At 40.7% G+C, this 19,125-nt stretch overlaps 1 long non-coding RNA gene across 2 annotated transcripts in view; it reads left to right on the top strand.

Moving 5' to 3' along the window:
• The window catches only part of LOC110948098 (uncharacterized), a 94,181-nt gene extending 80,547 nt beyond the window's left edge, over window positions 1–13,634 (top strand). For both annotated transcript variants that reach the window (XR_007944562.1, XR_007944563.1), the window contains exons 4-5: window positions 9,510–9,654; window positions 10,815–13,634. This is a non-coding gene — a long non-coding RNA (uncharacterized LOC110948098). The remainder of the gene's footprint in view (window positions 1–9,509; window positions 9,655–10,814) is intronic.
• The last annotated feature ends 5,491 nt before the right edge of the window (window positions 13,635–19,125 follow it).

The raw sequence follows: 19,125 nt of genomic DNA, 5'->3' as shown, positions 1-19,125 counted from the left end.
CTCATGACTGTCTACTTCAGCGTTGCTTTGTTGATACCAGTGTATACTGAAACTACGACTTTGGCATCCTGCTGAGGGGGTCATGAAAGTTTGACCATCCAGTTCATGTGTGTTTTGTAGAAGGCCTATGGCTGTGTGACTTGAACCCTCTGGGGGTTTGGGGACCATTTGTTCCTTGTACAGCTGTGTTTATATTCTCAGCATATAGTTTACAGTGGGTGTTATACTTCGGCATGATTACCTCTCATCGCTAATCCTGTTTATAATATTCACGGATGGGATCACAAAATGTAGCCAGGATGAGGAGGCCATCTCGTTTGGCAACTGTAGAGTCCTGTTTTTTCGTAGACGATGTGGTTCTGTTGACTTTATCAGGCTGTAGCCTTTGGCTCGTACCAGGGTCAGCCAAGTGTGATGAGGCTCGGATGAGAGTCAGCAGCTCCTATGCCGTAAAAAGTGGATGGTTCCCTTTGGGTTGTGGTTGAGATGCTGCCCCAAGCAAAGTAGTTTAAATGTCTCGGGATTTTGTTTACGAGCGATGGGGAAATGAAGCGTGAGATGGACAGATGGACTGGTGCAGTGTTGGCAGTAATGTGTTGCATTAGACCTTCGTGAGGAAGAGACAGCTGAGCTAGAAGGCAAAATTCTCGATTTACCAATCGGTCTTCGTTCCAACCCTCACCTATGGTCATGACCTCTGGATAGAGACTGAAAGCACGACACTACAGATACAATCTGTCACGTGGTGAAGCTCAGCCTTAGAGACAGGGTGGGGAGCTTGGACACCTGAAGGAAGCAGGAAGTAGAGTCGTTGCCCCTTCGTATCAAAGCAGCCAACTTAGGTGTTTCAGGCATCGGATCAGGATCTCTTGGGTCTCTTCATTTGGATGTTTACAGCAATGTCCAACTGGGAGGAAGCCCCAGGGTGCACTCACAAATCACTGGAGGGATACATATCTCATCTGTTCCTGGAACAACTTTAGATCCCCCAGGAGGAGTTGGTAAACGCTGCTATGAAGAAGTATGTCTCGAAAAACCTACTTAGCCTGCTGCCACTGTGACTCAGCTTGGGATAAGCAGAGGAAAATAGATGTATCAGTACGGTGACCATATTCTGTTTCTCTGAAAAGAGGACACACTTCCAGCTTGCAGGCGAAAAATTTTCAGATAAATACACTGGTCTGTGACGCGCTTAAGCTAGGCAAGATCAAAAACCCGGACATTTGAAGGACTTTATAAACGCCGGCCGGACAGGCCGGACAGCGTCTCAAAAGAGGACATGTCCGGGCAAAAGAGGACGTATGGTCACCCTATGCATCAGCAATCTGGTATGAGTGAATTCTACCAGAACAAGTTTGTCTTTTGAAATTGTAGGAAAGGAACATATAGTGTTCCTTTTGTGAAACGTGAGGGCAGTACTTTCTCAAGTTTAAATTTGTTGATTAACTGTCGATTCAGATCCGGCCTCCAAAAAAACGTCCATCTCTGTGTCATAGAGTCATTATGGTCTCTCACTTGCTGCAGTCATAAGTTCATTGACTTAACTTCTTTTGGACTCTCATGGCACCAGTTTAAACAGGGATTTTCTCCAGATGTGAAGTTCGACTAGATTTGATAGGTATGGAATGACAAAGACAAGACCTTCTCGTGATTAACATTGCAGCTAACCCACCAGTCAGTGTTTCCAGGAAGCAAGTGGGGCATGAAAACACAACACATTGCACTCCTCATTTAGAAGGTCTTGGCTCCAAACAACAATGGCAGGGCCAGCTCTCAGCTTCAGACTGGCTCCGGTGCAAACCAATAGGAGGCGTCACAAATCACTATGGCTATCTTTATGTACTGTCTATGATTTGAAGTAGTAATTAGAGATAAGGAGTCAAAGAGAAAGCTGCATTTGTATGGAGCAATGTTTAAGGGGCTTCAAACTGTATATTTTCTTGTTATGAAAATCAGCTGTGTAGTTCAGCCAGCTCGCCCAAGTTACCAGGGTCTCATTTAAATGTGTATCTTTACAACGTGCTAAACACAGGAACAAGAGGTTACAATGATACATATTATGTCCTAAAAGAAGTGTGTGCTGTACAGTGAGAACAGTGCTTTGAAGTTTGCAAGATAAAATCATTACTGAGACAATCTCATCTCTATATGCTTGAAGACAGAGGAAGGCAATTTCAGATACAAAAGGGCATCTGTGTAAATGTCTCAACTAGATTAACAGTAGTAGAGTCAAAGGCATTGCTCTGTGTCAGCGTGTAAGCTTTCCTTGTAGCTTCTATCAATAAATGATCATTTGAAACCTAAAAAGCTTTTAACTGAACTAAATTAGTAAAATCATACCACTGACAGGATTTTTTTCATCACACAACTTCTATGAGTCATAGCTTGTAGCCATTACTTTGCAATTACAGCGAGCACTAATACATGCATTGTACGATTCAAATTAACAACAGCTTTGCCCATCAGGGAGAAACGCTGTTTTGATCTCAAGACTCTCAATCATGAAATCTAATACACAGCACTAATGATTTATTGCTGCTGCTGAAGTGCGACTGTTACTGAGGGGGAAACTTTTCCACTCATGTTTGTTTGCGTGTTGTGGAGTAACATGGACAAATGGTTGTGTGTGTAAAACCGATTGTGATAAAGTGGCTATTTCTTTCTGTATCAGATCCTGAGGATAAACAAGCTCTTTGCCCTGCTTCCCGTTCGGTAATTTGATGGATCATTTGGTCTGTGCTGTGCGTGTGTCTGTGTGCATTTCCATGTTTTGGTTTGCTCGGTTGTGTGCATGTGCATGCGATTAGAGGGCAATCCACAAAAACAAAAGAACTCAGGCAAAGTCATCCATGACTCCTGGTCACGATATACAGGTTAGAGAGAAGTCTGTTTCACCCAGCTGAGGGCTACGTGGGATTACTTGAACCTGTTTTAAATCTGAAAACAAACAAACTGCATCACGTTAACTTCCAGATGAGCCAATAACTTTTCAGTGATACCTTAAAAGCTTGACAAAAATCTTGGCACATATTGATGCTTTTGTTATCACATGCTGGCAAGATCTCCTGCGCAAGTTATAGTTTTGCCAAGATTCCTGCTTCAGTTGCAGACAATGCCCTTTATTATAGCACAGGGATTTTCAAAAGAGTCTTTTTATAGAAGTGAACAAGTGCACTTTCAGAAAAAAGGCTTCTCAGGGTAGAAGACCATATCAAGAGAGGCAGAAATGGGAGGATACTACAGCTACCATGCCTATGGCCACTGCTTTTAGCTACATTTCAGATACTTTTGAAATGAGTGTGGTTGAAAAGATTATGGCTATAGCAAATTCTGGCATGAAACAATACTATAATGAGCCAGTTACTCTGCTCTGCACCAGTCAGGCATAACATTATGACCACCCACCTAATATTGTGTTGGTCACCTTTATGCTGCTAAGACTCCTCTGGTATGGACTTTTGGGGATGTCTTGTGGCACCGGGATGGTGGCAGTGAATTCTGCGGGTCCTGTGGGTTGCAGGGTGGGACCTACCTAGATCAAGCTTATCCTGGGACATCCCACAGATGCTCAATGAGGTTTGGATCTGGAAAGTGTGGATCCCAGGTGAACAGATTAGCTCTGATGTGTTCCTAGGTCACTCCTGAGCAATTTTTGCAGTGTGTTGGGGTGCATTGTCCCGCTGAGGGTGGCAACTGGCATCAAGGACTGCTGCTCCCATAGAGAGTGGGGGGTTGCTTGACCTGCAATGTTTAGGTGGGTGGTACATGTCAAACATCCACATTAATGTCAGGACTCAAGGTTTCCCAGCAGAACATTGCATATATATATATTTTAAATGCCATCTTTTATGAAGGTCCAACACAATATACCTAATATTGTCCTGTTTAAGGGATGAAATACATCTAATTTTAAATCATCAGTCACTGAACACATTTATATTCCTGTAGCCTCTTGTCATATTAAAAGAAAATATCAAACATTGCTACATTCAGACATTTTCCAAACACTGACATTGATGTGCAGCTTTAAAGGCTGTTGACAGCAGTTTCCTGTTTATCTTCAAAGACAATTTGCTGTCTGCTTTAGTAAATTAAAAGTCAAGGAAAATAAACTGCACCCACTGAAAGTCACTGTTGCAGGCCCAGGCTCACTTGAGTTGGCTCCCACCACCCAAGTCATTATCTCACTGGCTAAGTCGCTGCTGTTGGTCCAAAGACAAAACTATAAACCAGAGACCATGTTCAATTGACCCACTGTGGCTAACTGATGCTGGCTTGTTCTGCTGATATGTTCCGGCTCATATACAGTATATAGCTCCCGTTTGTATACTTTGGTAAAACAGCAGATTGTCAGACACTGCCCTCATCATCAGTGTCACTAAAATCCTACAGTGATGCTACTAACATTTTTTTCACAAAGCTTTAGATGCAATTCACAAACATGAAGCTATCAGAATGTTTCCCCAAAATAAATATACCTCTGTAAGCCACAAATCATGAAGTAAACCCAACCGTACTGGTTTTCAAGCAAATATACTCAAATATATTAATTCAAAGTGTTTTTTTCCACATTAATAAACTTGACACTAACATGCTAAAGTCATGACATAAGATAAATGTGCTTTAGTGCATTTTGTGGATGGATAATGCTTGATTAATTGATTTAACCAATAACAACACAGCTCTGCTTATCAAAGTTACATCTGAAGAAGCTTTTCTGAACTGAGTAGTTACAAGTTAAGCTGCCTTTCATGTTGTTTTTTTCCAGGTGTTTTGTTTAATACACGAGTAACAATGTTCACAATATTGCCCTAGTCCATTGTCCTCCACAGCAAGGAACAAATGATGCAGAGAAATGTGAGTCGTTATTTCAGTGGAAAATATGCCTTTTATTCTGCATTCAGAATACATACATACATACACTCAACAAAAATTTAAACGCAACACTTTTGTTTTTGCTCCCATTTTTTATGAGATGAACTTAAAGATCTAAAACTTTTTCCACATGCACAATATCACCATTTCTCTCAAATATTGTTCACAGATCTGTCTAAATCTGTGATAGTGAGCACTTCTCCTTTGCTGAGATAATCCATCCCACCTCACAGGTGTGCCATATCAAGATGCTGATTAGACACCATGATTAGTGCACAGGTGTGCCTTAGACTGCCCACAATAAAAGGCCACTCTGAAATGTGCAGTTTTATCACAGCACAATGCCACAGATGTGGCAAGATTTGAGGGAGCGTGTAATTGGCATGCTGACAGCAGGAATGTCAACCAGAGCTGTTGCTCATGTATTGAATGTTAATTTCTCTACCATAAGCCGTCTCCAAAGGCGTTTCAGAGAATTTGGCAGTACATCCAACCAGCCTCTCAACCGCAGACCACGTGTGACCACACCAGCCCAGGACCTCCACATCCAGCATGTTCACCTCCAAGATGGTCTGAGACCAGCCACTTGGACAGCTGCTGAAACAATCAGTTTGCATAACCAAAGAATTTCTGCACAAACTGTCAGAAACCGTCTCAGGGAAGCTCATCTGCATGCTCGTCGTCCTCATCGGGGTCAGCGTGTGTGGCGTCGTGTGGGTGAGCAGTTTTCTGATGTCAGTGTTGTGGATGGAGTGGCCCATGGTGGCGGTGGGGTTATGGTATGGGCAGGCGTCTGTTATGGACGAAGAACACAGGTGCATTTTATTGATGGCATTTTGAATGCACAGAGATACCGTGACGAGATCCTCATCACCTCATGTTGCAGCAGGATAATGCACGGCCCCATGTTGCAAGGATCTGTACACAATTCTTGGAAGCTGAAAACGTCCCAGTTCTTGCATGGCCAGCATACTCACCGGACATGTCACCCATTGAGCATGTTTGGGATGCTCTGGATCGGCGTATATGACAGCGTGTACCAGTTCCCGCCAATATCCAGCAACTTCGCACAGTCATTGAAGAGGAGTGGACCCCTCAATAAAACAAAATTGCACCTTTCAGAGTGGCCTTTTATTGTGGGCAGTCTAAGGCACACCTGTGCACTAATCATGGTGTCTAATCAGCATCTTGATATGGCACACCTGTGAGGTGGGATGGATTATCTCAGCAAAGGAGAAGTGCTCACTATCACAGATTTAGACAGATTTGTGAACAATATTTGAGAGAAATGGTGATATTGTGTATGTGGGGAAAAAATGGGAGCAAAAACAAAGGTGTTGCATTTATATTTTTGTTGAGTGTACATATATATATATATATATATATATATACACTGCTTTTGGTCTATATCCTGCAATTTTTTATTTTTTATCAACAAGAACAAACCTCTAGCATAGTTCTGAAAATCTCAATAAACCATTTTAATTGTCTCCTGCCAATACAAAAATACATACAGTTAAATCACACTAGCCCCTTAAACTTCAGTGTACCGCCGGCGGTACACCTACTAATTTGCATAGGAATTTCAAGAATGTCCGACGGCTGCAAACGCGATTATACAAACACTATACGCCGATGGAAAGCTTAGATTCTCATGAATCCGCCGGTATAAACCACTTTCAGATGTGATTTGCACAGGGGGTGAGAAAAATACATTTGTCCGACAAAAACGAATATTCATCCATCCGTTCTCTATACACGGCTTCAATGCACACAGCGCGACTCACATTTCCGGGTTCATTATTACACACAGAAAAAAAAGATTCCACAAAAAACGGCCATAATCCAACCTTTTACATCCAGACGACACAAGCCAGTAAACTATTTTGTCCAAAACATATCCAGAAGTCGGTATAAAATCCCCGAATCGGTCGTTTTCAAGGAAATGCACCTCGTGATGCGCATCCAATATTCCCCGTATTTTTCGTAATTTTTTTTATTTAAAAATAGAATATTAGCGATTTTTTTGTACTGAAAACGGCTGGAATTGACTGAAGCTTAAACGGCTAGAAAAACTGGAATTGTTGTGCTTGAAGCAAGAATGGAAGTAAGCCAGTCTGCAGCCATTGTCACAGCACCTCTTGTCCACAGCTGTAGAAAAGCTTCTCTTTATGTTCAACGCATATGTTCAAATTTACTGGGTCAAAAATATACATACAGCTAATATTTGGGTAAATAATGTCTTTTGGCTTTTTTTTACCTTAATTTCGGCCCTTTTAGTAGATGTCCACGGGCTTCTGGTTTCATGTCTGCCCACTCTTCTTGGCAGAGTTGGTGCAGTTCAACTAAATTTGTTGGCTCTCTGGCACAGACTTGTTTCTTCAACACAGTCCACAAGTTGTTAATATGGTTTAAGTCAGGACTTTGGGGAAACCAGTCTAAAACCTCAATTCCAGTCGGATTTAACCATTTCTTTACCACTTTTGATGTGTGTTTGGGATCATTGTCTTGTTGGAACATCCAAATACATCCAAGAGCAAACATTCTGGATGATGATTTTAGGTTTTCCTGAAGTATGTGGAGGCAATATTCCATCTTCATTATTCCATTTACTTTGTGGACAGTGCCAGTTCCACTGGAATCAAAACAACCCCAGGGCATGATGCTACCACCACCATGCTTAACAATGAGTTTGGTGCGCTTGAGGGTAAGGACCAACAAATTTCAGGTCATTGTGGCCAAATAGCTCAGTTTTTGTTTCATCTGACCACAGAAGTTTCCTCCAGAAGGCATTTTCTCTGTCCATGTGATCAACAGCAAACTTCAGCGAAGCCTTAAGATGTGGCTTCTGAGGGAAGAGCTTCCTTCCTGCATGGCAACCTCTCAGCTCATGTTGATGTGAACATGTTTGACTGTGGACACTGACAGTTTTGTTCCAGCAGCTTCTTATTCATTGCCAACCTGCTTTTTAGTGATTCATGGTTGACCTTTCACCATCCTGATCAACTGTCTCTCAGCAGCAGGTAATAACTTGTATTTTGTGTGAGGCAGCAATACAACTCTACCATGCACTTTTAAAGCGGCAAACAATTGTTTGCATGATGATTTTGGGATTTGTAACTGCTTTAAAATGACTCCAAATGATTTTCTTGGTTTGTGTTGGTCAACAATTTGCTTGTTCAGGTCTTCCTGAGCTCTTAAGACTTTCAAGTTGTTGTATTTATGCTTTTGACCCAGCAGATTTTGTCATATTTCTAGGAGACCTGTAACAAATTATTGAAAGTACCGAAATGCATGATTGTTTTATATGACAAAGGTGTATGTGCTTCAAGGTAATTATGAAAAAAAAAAAGAGTTATGGGAGTCATTTTAAACTCAGGACTGCCATGATTTGCATCATCTTTACAAGTGTATGTAAACTTTTATTAATAACTTTAGATTTCATGGTTGCCCACAGTGCTGCACAAGATGTTGCTCACCTTATCTCCACTGCATTGTAACATCATGTCTGCACAGTGTTTGCTGAACCTGCAGACCCCGGCCAAACAAATACTGGAATTAAAATGCATCCAAACATTATGCAAGATTTATTGTGAACCTGTGAAGCTTGATTTATTTCTCAACACACTGCAAATTGAGTACGACCTTGAGGCCAGCATAATTCCTATCACACTCAAACACACATACACAGAGACATACGTCATTTTGCTTCATCAGCGCAACATGCTTATGAAAACATTTGAGAAATTGTAGTGATTATGCTGCATAGTTTTAAATAATGGTCATAAATGGTTGGAAAAAAGGATAACGCTGTCTGGTTTCCTTTTCAAAACAAGCATAAATTACACATTCTGTAAATGCTCGGTACCTGAAGTGAAGTATCAATGCATTAGCCAACATTGAGTAACGCCTAACATGCTGTTAGAAAAACAATCCTCACAACCAACCTGTGCACAACAACAGCAGAACACAGTACATCATTGTGCATATTTCAAATCAGCCACCCACCTTGCTCTGCAGGAAGAGAACCAGTTTACCCCAAAAACTCCATCTGTTTCTGTCTCTCTTGCTTTTCTCACTGTGCCTCTTTCTGCTAGAACGAGAAAGGGAAACTCTAAAGGTCTTATGGAGGTTTATAGGAATTGATGAACACCAAAAAGTAAACTGAGATGTGTGCTATATCACTTAAATGCCAAATGATTAAAAAAATTGGTCACCTCTCAGTAACTGCTTTACTTCTAACTTAACAAGTCAAGTATTTCCTCGCATGAACTGTTGAAACCAAAAGACTATGTTGAAAATATAGGCCCCAGAGTAGAAATCTAATGCAACAATGTCAGTACACCTGCAATCACTGACATGTATGTGGATTTACTGGCTGATAAGGTGCAGTGACGGATCTTCAGTGGGGGCACGTGGGGGCAGTGGCCCCCCCCGTGATCTGATTGGCCACCCCATGTGCCCCTCCAAAACTTTTGTTGGAAATTTTCATTACTGATACTCCATTTTCCAACGCTCCTGAACGCAACTTCATTGTCCGACTGCACCTGAATGCACCAATGACGTTAGTTTGATCTTTTGATTGTCTTTGGATTTGAAGAAACTTTGAAGACGTTTCCTGACGCTCTTTACAGAAAGTAGCAGTTCCTTCTTAAGGTCAGAGATTGCAGCATCTGAGGGCCTCTTCAAAAGAAGACGTAGTTGATGAAGATGTTCTGGAGCAGGACCAGAAAGACCACGACCAAGCAGCTTTGAGATCTCAGGCAGCATCTCCCTCAGGTGAGTGTCAACGGTGTTCATGGTCAGGTCTGTGGTAATCCCGTCAAAAAACAAAACAGAAAAAAAAATCTAGATTATAAATCAACATGTAACCAAAGCACTCTGTGTATAACGCCATAGTATAGGATGTAGGTCAGAAAACGTCAAAGTATAGTAGACTTTCAAGAATAACATAGTATGGCCTGTAGTTCATAGGATAGCATGTAGGCAAAAAAAAATATATAAAAATCATACATTATTATGTAGTTCAAAAGGGGAAAAATGATAGTATGTTGCCTAAAACTGTCATGTATATGTGGTTCAAAAAATGTCATAGTGCAGTATGTTGTCAAAATAGTATGTCATTCAAGAAAACATCAGAGTATAATATGTGGTCTAAAAAATGCCATAGAATAATAGTTTTGTCTTTAAAATTTAATTTTCTAATTAAACATTTTTTAATTAAATGTGTTGTCTTTTTAAAGGTTTAATCATCTATATGTTTTGTATTTTTTAAATGTTTAATATTCTTGTTTAATTGTATTCTTTAATTGCTTAATTATCTAAAATATTTCATCTTTAATGTTTCATATTTTTGTCAAACTGTTTAATTTCATAAGTACATGTTTTGTATCTTCTGTTTAATTAAATATTGTCTGTTTAATCTAATTTAATTGTATTTAATGTTTAATTTTCTTTTTAAAAGTTTTGTATTAAATGTTTTTTCCTTTGATTTAATTACTTTTTAAATGTAGTTTATTTCTTTAATCTTTTCTCAAGATTTTAACCCCAACCTTAAAAATGAAACAAACCCTTAAATCACAATGAAAATACTTCTGTTGTCACAATCATGAGTTAGTCAGTTATTCAGTTTATCAATTCATCTTTATTTGTTTAGCACCTTTCACACAAATGACAAAACTACACAAGCAAAGAGAAAAAAAAAACTATGCTAAAACTATGATTAAAACTCAAAAACATACTTAAATGATTTAACATAGTAATAAAATATGTTGTGTCCAGGGGATGGAGGGAGTTTATTGAAGTCTTCTTGGGCTCACACAGTAAATCATTTAAAATAGAAACTTGATTTTCAGTCTAAGGAAACTGCAGAGCGACAGAAGAACCAACAATATCTTCCGTTTTCTCCTTTAATCAGTCGACTCCTGTTGTACTTTCAGACCAAAGACCAACTGACTCTTCACAACCTGCTCAGACACTTGGTACAGGACCTCACCACACGGATCAAGAAGGTTTCCTTCTGATTTCTACTCTGAAGCTCACCTCCTGCTCAAACTGCTGACAAATGTTTCTGCTGCTCTAAAGTCTGGTCTCCAGAACTTCCTAAAACTCTCAAAGTCTCTTCTGCTGCAGGTTGCTTTGTAGAACTGTTACAGAAAACCTCACTAAACCACGTGGAGGGGCCTCAAGATAGTCATCCAAATGAAACCGTACAAAAACCAAACTAGCACAACCCAAACACTAAAGTCTCCTGCAGCCTACCAGAGAACCTCTCTAAACAGAGAATCAGGACAGGAACTCTTACCTTCTGGACAACCAACGTTGGTTGACAAACAGGAATACAGAATGTGTCTGACCAAAAACCTCTAAAGACTTACTAAAGCCAAGAAAAAGACACAACTCAGCTACACCAAACCCACTAATTACTGCACACATTAGCACCATGTGCTAACTGTGGCTAAATAACTGCATTTACCAAGACAACTATCCAGTACAAAGCCCTAAAACACACGAAGAAACACATTAAAGTCAATTTTACTGCTGGAAGCTGCAAGCCAACACCTAAAGAACAAACTAAAGCGACGGAGCGAAACTCGGTTCAGTGAAGAGAAGCAGAGGAAATGTTTGACTGCAGACATAAAGCAGGAAGACACTGAGCTGCTCAGGCGTTCCTGATAACACCAAGCAACCACCTGGACAGCCAATAGGAACACAGCTTACTGGAAGTCCAGAGGGCTGGGTTAGTGAAGTAAATTTAGTGTAAATTTGAAGCAGAAAGTTAACAAAGAAAGTTGAAAACCACCTTCCGATACCTGAAATCTCTGAGTTTTCACACATAGAATGCCTGAACATGTCGAACTGGTTTCATAGTCGAACCGTCACTGTAAAAACGTGATAGTATGGTGTGTTGCTCAAAAAACATTACAACCGGCTGTGTATTTTGTCGAGGAGCAGCACAAAAACACGACTCATTGTGGAGGGCTTCCTGCTTTACACCTACAGGCCTTTGATGGACGCGCTAAACCAACGTTACTTTATTTCCATCCCATATGAAGAATGCAAAAAGAGGAAGTGCTCTAGGAAGTAGACGGTGCCAGACCCCCCCGGCCTGTTCGATGGCCACGTCTGGACCATGGACCTGCAACACAAGAACATCTGCTCACTGTTAAAGATTATTGAGAGCAGCTTTTTGTGATTTCTGTGCAGAACACTTTGATGTTTGCTGAGCTGTGCACTATGAAATGACTTAAGAATGTGGAATATTGCTACTCTTTATTATTGTTCTCAGGTTTACTATTAAATGTATAGAGTGCTACTTCGTGTATTTTTAAATTTACATTACTGCACAGAACATTTCAGATTATTTTACCACAGATCAAGGGTACAGATTGTTGTTGTTCACTGTGTATTGGGTAGTACTCATTTTGATTTAGACTGATTAGTATACAGAACCCTATGATGTTTATGGTTTACGGCTGAGAACTAGTTGCTAAAAGTACAGAATATTATTTGTTATTTTAGGAATGATAATTGTCAGTAAACATTCTAAGAAGTGGAAATTGACAGGGTTGTATATAGTGCTGTTCTTGCACAATATTTGCTTACTAGTTTTACATAACAGATGCTGCAGCTGATGATGCTGTGATTCACATAAACAAGGAAAGAAGTCCATCATAATTTGAATGTTAACAGTCCAAAATGAAAAGGTGAAATACAGCTTTCCTATTGGGCTAAAGAGCAAAAAAACAAAAAAAAAAACATGAAAAATACTTTGTAAAAGTGAGAGGTCGGTCGCAGCTTTCATTTTTTCTTACAACTTTTCGGTGGCCTCCCCGAAATATCTGTTGTACCCCCCTGTGCCCGCCCCACTAAGATTAATCTGGATCCGCCTCTGATAAGGTGTCTCCCAGTCTGCAGAAGTTTGACAGAACATGGATATTCCAGCATGAAAACAACCCAAAGCCCACTGCACACAAAAGTTTTTAAAGAAGCAAAAGTGAAAACTATGACCTGGCTGAGTATGTTACCCGAATTTAGTCCAGCAGAACTCCTTTGGGGTATTTTAAACAGAAAAGCAGAGCAACACAATGCCTTCAGCAAAGTACAGCTGAAAAAAATATCTCTGGCAAAACATCTGTCCAGACTGTGCAACTGTGGTGTCCCTCATGTCGAGTAGGGTTGAGTCTGTCATCCAAAGTAAAGGTGGACAAAGAGAGACCAAACTGACTTTTGTTGCACTGAGTTCCTGCTGTGGGGCCTGTAATTTTAATATTCTAACTGTTAGTTTTAATGCACAAGAGCAAATACTGTAATGTTCAGCTTAGAAGCAATGCAGTTACTGTAAGGTTTTAATCATTTGGCAATGACGTGGCACAGGGGTGTACTCACTTCTGTTGTATTCTGTGCACTAATCAGCTCACCATCTGGAGAATATATACACTTTGAGTGGGTTGTGTGGGCCCTGAACAAATGATTGGAAGTCTGGTAGCAGCTCGTCTCCCGGTTTGCCTATTATGAGGGAGTGAGCAGGCTGGAGGACCTCAGCTGTATGTGGACCCATGACAGACAACTGATTGTGTGCTTCTCTGTGTTGGGACGGTGAGCGGTGGTTCTGCTGGCGGTGAAAGTGTTAACAGTTGCAGTATTTTGTTCTTTATGTGTGGATTTTAAAATGTGTCACAGCCTCTAAGCTGTACCTAGCGAAACAGTTTCATAAATGCTAAGAATGAATGCGGAATTAAATTCAAAACCCTCTCGCACTCTGTGTCTCTCTCCTCTATTACAGTTGCATTCAACGTGTTTGTGCTGCTTCGGAGGTAATTATGTGAGAGCTGCACAGATAAAGAGGCAAACTGCGAAAAACACTCTTTTCTGGTTGATTTATGACAATTTCCTGGAAGTCATTCAACCATTTTTTTTATTTATAAAAAAATAACAGAATACTTTTTAAAATAAATTAACTGATGAGAACTTTTCTAACTTCATGAATATTTTCAATACTTTATGAGCTGAAAACTGCAACCTTCTATATTGTCAACAGTGAATTTCTCCCACTTTTCTGCCTGTTTGCAAATGATGCAGCCAAACAAGTGAGCAGTTCTTATAATAATCGAGTTATTTGTGATAATCATGTCCCTATGTGTGAGCTTAGTTTAAATTCTAGGCGTGTTCTAATAATGTTAACATTTAACATTATTCTCGGTTGTGAAAAATAGACGTGTAACCTGAACTGCTCTGCCATGCCTGACTGTTCACCTTTCTCTTCTCTGTTACCCCTACTAATGTGTCCTCTTAAAGCACAAAGGAGCTTTAGGTATTATACTTTACCATGCTTTAACACATTTTAAATCATTCTTCCATGGCCATCGAGGTCTGATTCTGCGTTAGTATGTGCAGGCATGCAGATCTATCATCGAAGGAGGTTAACGCAAAGGTTCTTGTTCAAATGCATCCTCCTGGTTCCATTAAGCACAGCTATTAGAACCACAAACTCATTATAAACACAACGTACTGTGAAACTGGACTCACGGCAAAGACGTATACTAAAGTAAGATTGTATTTGCCTCATTGGATATGAGTGTAGAGGTTTCTTCGGGTCTGGATAAACAGGCCCAGGCTGTGCAGACTTACTAGCAGGCAGCAGCCATGAAAGAGCAGTTTGTGTTGACACTAGAGGCTAAAGAATAGTGGATCATTTTCTTTTGCTGTGTTTAATATTTTATAACCAGTTATCTAGGCTTGTCCTACAAGTTTCAGTCAAATTACCTATGAGCGATTTTATGTTTTGCATTTCGGAATTCAGTAAATGTGGTAAAGTTTGACTGGACATAAAAAGCACCTTTATCCTTAACCTTGTAAGGGAGTTGCAGCTTTTTGTTTGCACTGAACCCTTTGGTTGTGATAATCTAGAGTAAATGAATAAATGGGTTTTACTTTAGAATGCCACAAGTCATTACTAAAAACCTTCTTATTAAAGCTGTACATACACGCCAGCGCCTTTGAATACAAAATTATACAACCAACTGGAAAACTCCTAGGATCTATGCATGGCAGCAAAATGCATTAGATCTTAACAAATTATTTTAGGCATTAAACTACATCATGGCATGGTGATGAAGAATACTTACACTGTAGTCTGTGTATGAGATGTCAGGGTGGCAGCATCCAGTGTTTATGATGCAAAAGAACATTTTAAATTGAAACTGCATCAGAGGAATGAAAAGGAGAATCAGCCACAGATGAAGAGGTTTCCAACACCCTGGCGAATGCAGCAAAGGCTGAAGTTACACTATCCTACTTTACAGCACAACACAATCTGCTGAAAACCTGACTACTGAACTTCTATCACATGTGTTGATGTGTGGTTAAAATTCAGATGATTTGGTTTCACAATCCACATGATTACATCTGTATGTCCATAATTGATTGAATGAATGGAAAACTTGGTATAATGTATGGAAATTCCATGTAAGTTGACATGTATGGCTACTGCTCATTATTGCTTTTTATGCTTTGTAAATGGATACTCAAAGGGAAACCTGCAGCACATTGTATTTGAAATATTGCACATTTCTAGTTGTATAATGGATGGAACTCTTGTGTTGTTTCACTAACAATACCCCTATCATTTTGATTAGTGTATTGAAATTCTTCTAAGAAATACTTAACTTCTAGCACAGTAAGAAATGGCTGTGGATAAACTATTGCTGAATCAGCATATGGGCAGTGAAGCAAAATGCTTTGAAAGCAAAATCTGAGGGGCTCAAAGGTTGAAAGCATTTGTGAAATTAGCTATTGAAGAATGCGCTGTGACTATACACACAGCAAGTTGTGCTTTAATAGCAGAAATAAATTACTGCTCCGTCTCTACAGGAATACAGGGACCGCAGGATTTTCTGTCATGTGTTTGAAAGCGCACAACTTCATGCCACCTGGAACACAATAGTCTGTAAATAAAAAGTGAGAGTGAGCATAAGGTGGGAAGTAACAGATTGCATATAATAGGATCAAAAAGACTGGGAGAAATAAAAATAGTAGTCACAAAAACAAAGCAGAAGAGAAAAAAGTCATGGTGTGTGTATGTGTGGATCATTGTTATCAGGCGTGCTATTTTTACTTTACTATTTAGAGCCTAACCGATATATTGGTCAGCTGATATTATTAGGCCATATTAGTGCTCGCATTTATGTCGTTCTTTGTTTGTTTTAAAGAACATATTAAAGAAAAATATGCCAGGTGTATTTTGAAAATGGTGTCAACACATAATTTTTTGGGCAAGCCCCCTTTATAATCCAACACGCGGCAGAGCAAACAGTGGCGCAGACTCAAGTGGTGTCGTCATGGTAAGATGACAACTAACTTGTGAAATAACATTGCTGGTTAATAAACAAGGACCCCACCATTTTCCCTTCTAATTATTAACCATACAAGATGTGGGCATCCCGGCTGTCCTCAGTTTCCAATGACAATTTTTTACAATGGAATATTTGAAACACGTTTGATTCTGTTATGTATTTATTATAGATTTTCAGAAAATATTACTACATCTGCAAGGTCAAAGTATACATATAGCAAATTGAATAATCAGTTTTAGTGATGGGAAAAGCTTTGTTAATCAAATTTTCTTAGTGGCTCCTCTCTAACAGTTTTATCCAGGCCCATTTGATGCAGTCATTCGACTTGACCACAAACATTACAATAGGAATGGGACAATAGCAAAGAAGCATAGTGCAGTTCTGAAGAAGCAAATCATAAACTTAAATATAATACTGAGCAGTAAATCAATATCTGAATGTTTGACTCCCCAAATATCAGTATCTGCATCGACCCAAAATCCAGTATCGGTCAGGCAGTAGAAAAATCGTAGAGACGAGCACTGAGCACTAACGTTGACAGCAGAGAGCTCTGGCAGCTCCAGGTCCTCGCTGTGAATCCCTGGACACTAAAAAAAGCCTGGCAGGACTGTGACCCCACCCTGCTGGACTGCAGCACTGATCCAAACTGCACCCACACAAGTGCAGCACTCACATCTTCCCTCACTCAGAGAACAGAATAGAGCTGTACACTGGGCGTATTTTTGTGAGCGTACGCAGGATTCATGGTAGTTTCTCTCTCATCTCTTCCTGCTCTCGAATGCCTCCAAGGTTCAAATTAGACTCAGCAATAGATGATGCAAGCTCAGTCCAGTACTGTTATGAGGGATGTTGGAGACTTTTGTATTTTACTTAATACACCAAAACTTTAAAGACCATGAAAGGATCAGAGGAACATGATGAGGTGAAGCTGCTTTTGTTGAAACAAAAAGTGTTTGCAGCGTAAGTTTCCAGAGTAGCAAGGTCTTTGAACGATCTTACAAAAAGGTTATCTCTTCCCACTGAAAAGTGCTTTCATGTAGGACACACAAGAATGAATGATGCCTCCTTTTGACAGTTCTGAACATCAAGGTGGAAGTTTACCAGCACAATAACCAGTTCAGATATTTTTTCACGTGTACTTTCATCGTATTGCAAATTGCTCTCGAGTGTGCCATTCCTTTGTCTGTCGCCTCAAAAGTAGATCTGACTTCATTCTCTCATTACGACAGACTTCAGAGAGTCAACATTTCTTAAATGCATGATCAATTGTTCCAGTGCAGCAGCACATATTCACACATTCAACAACACCTCCCAAGTGTGCATACTCAGCCCCTTGGACAAGCACACAAACACTACAATGCACACACAGGCTGTAACACATTCATACTCTTCTCTGTAGAAACATCAAGTAGCTAATGTGATAATACTTTGAATTCTTTGTAGTGTCTATGTGTATTCAATCACCCACTAACACTTATGTAACCAGTGAGTACATGGTATTTTAACATAAACATTTATCCACTTAGAGTTTCATTGGACTGTGGACTCACCATTGCTGGTTGACCTTTCTTGTTTTTTTTTGTTTTTTTTTTTACAAACACTAGAGGGTAAAATAAATGGATTCCCCGTGAGGGGATTGAGAATGAATGTTTATCATTGTTTTATGCTTCCACTAACATAAATCCTTCCTACATCCAACTGGGAAAACATGATGGCTGTTCTAGGAAAAAAATACACATTTACAAAGTAATGGACTCAGATAGTTTTACTAATAGATTTGCACAAATTCAATATTGTTGGGAAGTTAAATTTGCCCTGTGGAGTTTTACAGTTCAAATACAAGACTTGCGATTTCATTCAGTGTTTCTCACCACAACACACTGTGTTTAGCGGGTTTTTTTTTGTTTTTTTTTTGTCTGCAAGTCCGCTCAAAAATGACACCAACCACTCATGGTGCCACTGCTTAAGCTTCATGTGCAATTTTTTTTCTTCTTTGTGACTGTGACCATCACCGGCCCTCATGGCAAATTAACCTATCATGTTTATTTCAAGCTGTTTTCTACATTATGCCATTGAGGGCTGTGCACACCCAAGTGAAACATAAAACAAACACAGGACAGACAGAAAGGTGAGGCATAGACAGTGTTCTAAGAGAAAAGGTGCATTTTATTTGTTTGTACTCTTTAATTCACACCTTAAAACCATTTACAAATCTAAAACCCTTCACAAACACCTAATACGACAAAGTCCCAACTGGATCAATCATGAAGATGTCAGGAGGCCACAAGAAGGATAGATAGAGCAGAGTGAGATCCACAGACACTAACCCAGCAACCTCCACTGACTCAGCAACCGGAGGAACACACTCTATTGAGTTTTGGTAGGTGCTGGTGTGGTGGGTCTGGCATGCATGAAAACCTCCACCAAAAGGAGGGAGCTGTCCCCTCCAGCCCAAGGAGGTCGACCCAGCCCCCCCGCAGGAGCCACCAAGCGGAGACCCAGCCCAGGAGCCCGGAGCGACCCCCCCCGACACAGCCAGAACCCCAAGGCCCGGGCAGCAGAACGGGCCATAGCGGACCCCCACGGCGCCCCACCGGCCCACAGCCCCACTTCCCCCACGACCACCCGCCCTCCCCCCATCCCCCCCACAACCCGACCCCCCCGCCCCCCAGACCCCAAACCCCCGCCCCCCCACCGTCCCACCCCCCGCCACCCACCCACGCCACCCCCCCTCCCCCACCATGTCGCCCACCCACAACCCACCCCCAACACCACCCCCGCCCCCCCACCAAGCCACCCCCCACCCCTCGCCCAGCCACCCCACCCCACCTCATCCAACCACACCACCCACACCACCCACGCCACCCCTCCCACACCCAAATCCGGGAGGCCACCC

Source organism: Acanthochromis polyacanthus, chromosome 10, assembly GCF_021347895.1.
Source record: "Acanthochromis polyacanthus isolate Apoly-LR-REF ecotype Palm Island chromosome 10, KAUST_Apoly_ChrSc, whole genome shotgun sequence".
NCBI classification, from domain to species: Eukaryota; Metazoa; Chordata; class Actinopteri; family Pomacentridae; genus Acanthochromis; species Acanthochromis polyacanthus.
This window is presented reverse-complemented; position numbering and strand designations above follow the sequence as displayed.